This window comes from Thermobia domestica, chromosome 10 (genome assembly GCF_964235325.1).
Source record: "Thermobia domestica chromosome 10, izTheDome1.hap1.1, whole genome shotgun sequence".
Lineage (NCBI taxonomy): Eukaryota > Metazoa > Arthropoda > Insecta > Zygentoma > Lepismatidae > Thermobia > Thermobia domestica.
The window spans coordinates 227,873,651-227,880,297 of record NC_137463.1 but is presented as its reverse complement, the minus strand read 5'-3'; the positions used below and the strand labels follow the sequence as shown (position 1 = coordinate 227,880,297).

Genomic DNA, 6,647 nt, shown 5'->3' with positions numbered 1-6,647 from the left:
AAATATTGCTGTAATGTCACAGAAGCAATGTAAATCAAAAACTGTTTAAAAAGTCCCCACAACTACGCCATTTCAAGCATTAAGTTATACAAAATTTTACATTTGTTTTTTTCAAATCTCCCAAATGGTTTGAGATATTAAATTACTGTAAACGGCAGTACAATTTTCATCTATACAAAACTATGTAATTTTGTATGCGATTTTTATCTAAACAATTTTTCGAAATAGTCCTTTCAAGAAAGTCAAATTTTCAATTCCTCGTAAGTTTCTCGTTACTTGTTCGAAATACGTCATATAATGACTGTAGTTAATTACCCCGTTCGTCTCACTTGCGTTATTTCTGTTGCAGAACTTTATATATATATATATATATATATATATATATAGATAGATAGATAGATAGATAGATAGATAGATATATAGATATTTGTGATACTATATAGAGGCCTTAATTTGCAACACAGTATGACAAGTGTTAGCTTCGCAAAAGTTGGAAAAATTGTTCAGGTTAAGTGCTTAAAATTTGTAAAATTCTTCTGGAGGCTCGGCACTTCGATAAATTTGTTTTAATAGAAATAGGGCAGTATATTTTCGATTCCTTATGTGAACAATAAAGTTTATTTTGAAAGCGCAAGCTCAATAAACAGAGGTTTGTATGGATACGTATCTTTCCCTCGGAAAATTCTGAAAAATCAATAGTGTGCTCAGACTATTGACATTTTTCAAACTTAAAATAATAAAAAGAACATCATAGGTCAAGAAAAACTGAAAGGATTAGTACTTTTTTTTTTTTTTTTAATCCATCAGTGCTTGGTTAGCAAGCTGGAGTTCAAAGAAGCAAGACAACTTCGCCGAAGTCAAAGAAGAAACTAATTTTAAGATACGAAAATTGTTATAGAATACTGCATTTATAAAAGCATTAACCTAGAAATAAATTTTATATATAATCTTGCATATATGTAAATAATACTTGCCAGTGATGCTTCCAAAGTTGAACCTTGAATCTGGTGATACAGGGTTCTCAAAAGCCCGTTGACGTAAGGCAACTCTGTTATTATTAGAGTTACAACAAAAGGCAAGAGGGTAAACTGCCTCCAAATATGATGTTTTCAATCTAAAGTGAAGGATTTTTTTTTTTAATCGGACGAGCCGTTTGGGCTGTACACTCTTTATGTGCCCAATGTTAAATGAAAATGTAACGTCGCCATTTACCTGGACCAACAACGTAAGTGAAATAACGTACTGCCTTTTACGCGAACATGGTCAGCCTCCATTTCAAAGAGTAACTTCATTCACTTACGTTGTGGGTCCAGGTAAATGGCAACGTAGCATTTTCATTTAGCACTGGGCGCATAAAGAGTGTACAGCCCAAACGGCTCATCCGATTTAAAAGAATCCTTCACTTTAGATGGAAAATATCATATTTGGAGATGGTTTTTCCCCTTACATTTTGTTTTAACTCTGATAATAACAGAGTTACCCTTTGTCAGGGCACTTTTGAGACACGCTGTGTATTTTCTGAAAGGGTTTGTTGAGCAAGTTCCAAAACAGGTTTCAACTCCTTGCCCAGCAAGTCATTTGCTATCACAACTCAACTAATGTCATCTATTGTTATGGCTAGATGTGACACATTCGGTGTATTTCAAATTATATACATGTATTTTCATCGGTTTTACCTATATACGTTGTCAGATCCGTGCGTTCACTCAACTCCTCATCTAGACAAGTTGTTTGATAGGTCACACAGTACAAGAGCTTTCAATAGATTTTGAGTTACCAATTAGGTGAAAACTAGTCGTGCTGGGAATTTGAGCTCATTTATTCGATCTAAGCAGTTCTTTCTTTATAGCTATATAAACCCGATTGGTCACCGAAAAGGGCTCCGGGTGGATGTTATTTGCCGGAGCTTGGTTTTAGTTTTTCGCTATGTGTGAGTCATGTAACACACACATAACGGTCCTGGCAACACCATCTTACCTTTGTTTTTAAGGAATGAGGGCGACCTAACTCATTTATTTGAAGCTACTGTAACTTGGACACATATGAACCCTCCATATAAAGGATGCGCCTCATCTGGGCGAGGAATTGAAACCTGTTTTGGAACTTGCTAGATAAACCCTTCCAGGAAATAGGTTATCCCCAGATTCAAGATTCAACTTTGGGCTCATCCCTAGTTAGAGTTACATATTTCTCATATGGGAGGTACAAAAATAATTCACCTTCACAAAAGATTGCCAGGGGCCTGTAAGTGTCTAGTTACGCCATTGCTATGAACTCAAGAATTTTATTGACTTTTTCCTGATGGAAAATTGAGGTTATGAAGAAAGGGGTATTATTAAAGTGGAATATGTATCACTATTCTTAATTTTAAGAGGAATTGTATTTCCAGAAAATTTTAGATGTGTGACCACACGCACCGAAAGAGCTCTGTTGCCAAAACTCTGTGTTGGCGAGTTCCATATGGAGAACATGTATGCAAACTTGTTAGGAAATTACGGCGAACACTGGAAAATGAATAACAGTAAAGCGCAGTTATTCCACTCTCATATATTTTCTCAATAACAACAAAGAGAAAATTCAGTATTACAATAAAAAATAAAAAAACGGAAGTGTATGTTTAGATATGCTTTGTGAATATGTGATGATAAGAAAACCTGTTCCAAGGATGACATTAACCTTGAATCTTTCCTCGACTATTACACAAGTGAGATTAGAAATGGAACAAACATGCAAGATATGGATATACACATGTGTAAACAACTAATATTGTGTAAGAGCAATTACAATATAAAGAATACCTGCAGTTAGCAATGGTATACTGGCGGAACAATAAATGTGGGTACTCTGCAAAGCAGAAACAATGCATCGCACTATCTAACAAGTGTATTGTCACTTGAAGCTATTATTATCAATTTACAAATATCTCAACAGTTTGAAACGTTGATGAATACAGGCATATCTCACAAAGAGCTGTGCTCCGTGAGCAAAGGACGCAATCCTATATTTCTACCTATTATCCTATATATAACCAATATAACAATGATATTGGCAGTGACGTAGCCAGGGGGGCGGATTTGTGTCCCGGGCGCAAAACTGGGCAAATATTTATTTTCACTATAAAGCAAAGTAAAGTGAAGAGCATAAAAAAAATACTTCAGAAACTTAACAGGACAACAACGACTAACCAACCTTAGGATCGTATCCATAGAGCGTAAGTTAGCTTAGAGTATGCAAAGTTAAATTTTAGTTCCACCTTTTTGTGTTTTCATTTAACTTACATCGATTTGCAAAATATCCGAGTATAATACTCGAGACAACAGCTTGATTGTTTGTCATAATTAAATATTCTGTTTTAAAGCAACAGACTATTGATTCATTCTACATATATGCACATCCCGATATAATTCCAAAAACATTGTGATTTGCAACTATGATAAGACTAGAAGAATATGTCAAGCATGCTACTCTCAAATTATTTGGCAATCAAACACTAATTAGTTTGGCGCTTTATCTTGTACTAAAAAATAAATTATGTACTGCAATTTTGAAATCAAGATTTACCAATGGAATAAGAAAATTACTGTATGATGCCAATATCAGGTGTAGTTGGGAGCGTTTTGGTTTGGCTCGTGAGGGCGGGGCGGGGTGGGGGGTGGGCGCTAAGGCGAGTTTTTACCCGGGCGACAACTATCCTAGTTGTGTCACTGAATATTGGGAGTTTTTTTTTTCAAGTCCTGTTCCTGGATTTCCAAATCCTTTCCTTGAGAAAGACTGTATCTGGCCCGCAGCCAGAACATTGAGACAGCAAGAGCCGAATCATTTTTGAAGAAGCTGAGTTGAATTCACCGTACATATATAACAACTGAAAGTTTGAAGGGCTGAGTTCCCCTGCTCAGCCCTAGGCACGAGTCTGGACTGAATTCAACACTGGTCCAAAATGAATGGCAATTCATTATTATTATTATTATTATTATTAAGGAATTGTATGCCACTGTTTGGATGGTATAAACCAGGAATGCAAATAACCGCTCGCCCGGGGCGAGTGATTCATCGGTGCGGGCGAGTATTTAATATTACACCGAACGTAAGTATTTTGGGATGTGGGCTAGTAGTTTTTTTTTTCTTGGGCGAGTAAAATTTTGTTGCTTATTTGCATCCCTGGTATAAACACTTCACAAAATATGATATTAGGCAACATACAGCACAGGGAATGAAGGTATATACAAACGGAAAAGAAAGTATTTGACAGTTGACAAATTTTCTTTCCCCAGTAACTCGGGAACAAATGAATTAATTTGAATCTTTTTGTTGTTATTCACAGGATAGTTATAATTTGATAACTTGCCAAAATCGGTACTGTAATAGGTTAAGTTATTGTTGTTATTAAGAAAAAGAATTTTAGTAACTGAAGAATACTTTCTTTCGTGACTGTACAGCACTTAGTTCCGTCAGCGAGAATGAAGGAGGATATTTGTTAAGAAGTGTGAGCTCCAGAACTAACAGGTATTTAATAATGTTTAGGGGGTCACGGTAGCTCAGTGGTAAGAGCTTTTACTCTTGATATGTGGGGTCCGTGGTTCTATCCCTGGCCAAGTAAGTTTGTGATGGATAACTTCGTGTTCATGAATTTTTTCAAGGTACTCTCATTTCCTCCCACACTCTCATTCCACCAATTCTTGTATCATCATTCACTTGCCTTAATCACTGTTTCCCAATAGCGTAGCCAGGGGTCTTACCCGGCTCAATTCCCCCACTTGGTGTAGTGATATTAAAAGTAGATTTAGCTAACAAGCAGTATGTTCCATTTGTGATCCCGATATTAGTTTTTTTTTTTTTTTGTTTTTTTTTGTTTTTTTTTTTTTAGCTCACGGCATAAGCATATGAGAGCTTGTAGTTTCACTGTAGATATCGGAATATGTGTGTATATACGTAGGACTTATTTCTCGGTAACTACTGGCCAGATCCAAAGCAAGTTTGGTGGGTAAGCACCCTATCACCTAAGAAATAAAGATCATTTATTATATGTGATGGCCAAGCTTTGTCGGCGACAGGCTCGACTCAACTTGGCTTATATGTTGCCATTTACGATGACTACTGGCCGAATATAATCAGAATTTCATGACAGTTAGCTAGTGTGTCTAAAGAATAAGAACTGATATACTTGATGGCCGACTCGACTGAAGACAGGCTCGGCTCTGTATATAATACTTTATTTCTTGGTAACTACTGGCCAGATCTAAACCAAATTTGATGGCTAAGTACTCAATCGCCTAAGAAATAAATACTATTATATGTGATGGCTGAGCTCGGCAGGAGACAGGCTCGGCTCGTCTTGCCTTGTATTTTATTTCTCGGTAACTACTGGGTGAATATAATCGAAATTTGGTTATCAGGTAGCCCATTGTCTAAAGAACAAAGATCGCTACACTTGGTGGCCGATTCGGCCAAGGACAGACTCGGCTCGGCTCTTCTTGTATGTGGAACTTTATTTCTCGGTAACTACTGACCGGATCTGAATGAGATTTGCTGGAGAAGTAGCCCGTCGTCTAAGAATAAATATTGCTATATTTGGTGGCCAAGCTTGGCCAGACTCGGCTCGGCAACAAAGGCTGTGTTCCACATATATGCACAGTGTGATATTTTTTTTTTTCCTTCGTGGTTTTAGTTGAACTTCAACCTAAAAGACGCCATTAGTCATTGGCAGAACACCATACATATTGTGATCAACAGAAAAGTTAGCTATACGTGATTTAAACTTGACAAATGATTTGTCAGCCCCTTTGCTCGGAAAGAAAACAGACATACATTGCGACGTATTGGTTCTGTTCACAAAATCGAAAACCAAAGTCAGCAATCATTACCTCAAACTTCTACAACCTGCGAACAATGTTGAGTTACTGTGAAATCATAACTCCAGAGAATCATCTGCTGTAATACTATCGGTTTCTTACAAAACTATTTCTCTATTTTCTGCAATTTCTCTTCCATTCCAATATCAGTTTTGGTGACAGACCCAATAAATGTCCACCACCCTTCAAATCAATATCGGTTCTAGTATCAGAAGCGATTTTCTCAGATAATCCATTTCCGTTACGAGCTCGTAATAGATCTCGGAAAATGTGTTTCGGTTCCGGAAACGAAACCCAGTAGAAGCCATCTTCCCCTATCTGATCCGTTAGCTTAACAACTCTCTATGGCCCCCTTTCTGCAGTATTCAAAATGTATACCTATTACACAAATAAACGATCGTATGTCATATTACCTCTGAGAACTCTACAAAGGCTAGAAATAATAATAACGTAAAAATCAAGAATATCGGCAATATTCAGTTTGACTAAGAGAGTCGTGCTCGTGAGACAAAGCGAACGAATTATTTGTGTGTGAGTTAAGAATAACTTCGAACTGCGTCTTTTTTCCCTCATACACAGGGATAATAGCACGGGCGTCTCTGGCGGGGGAACGCGTCCCCCTCAATATTTTGAAGTACAAAATATTCAATATTTTATTCTAATTTAATTTATTTACTAACGACAAAATAACATATAAATAACAATTATTATATTTATTTGGAATATGATATTCAGGCTGTAAAACGATTATAACAGTGTTCTTGATATACCTCAGGGGGTCCGTGAAGGTAAGCAGAA

General features: G+C 36.7%; 1 protein-coding gene across 1 annotated transcript in view; it reads right to left on the bottom strand.

The window, feature by feature from the left end:
- The window catches only part of Lerp (lysosomal enzyme receptor protein), a 502,993-nt gene that overhangs the window by 245,225 nt on the left and 251,121 nt on the right, over window positions 1-6,647 (bottom strand). The gene's annotated exons all lie outside the window — the stretch shown is intronic.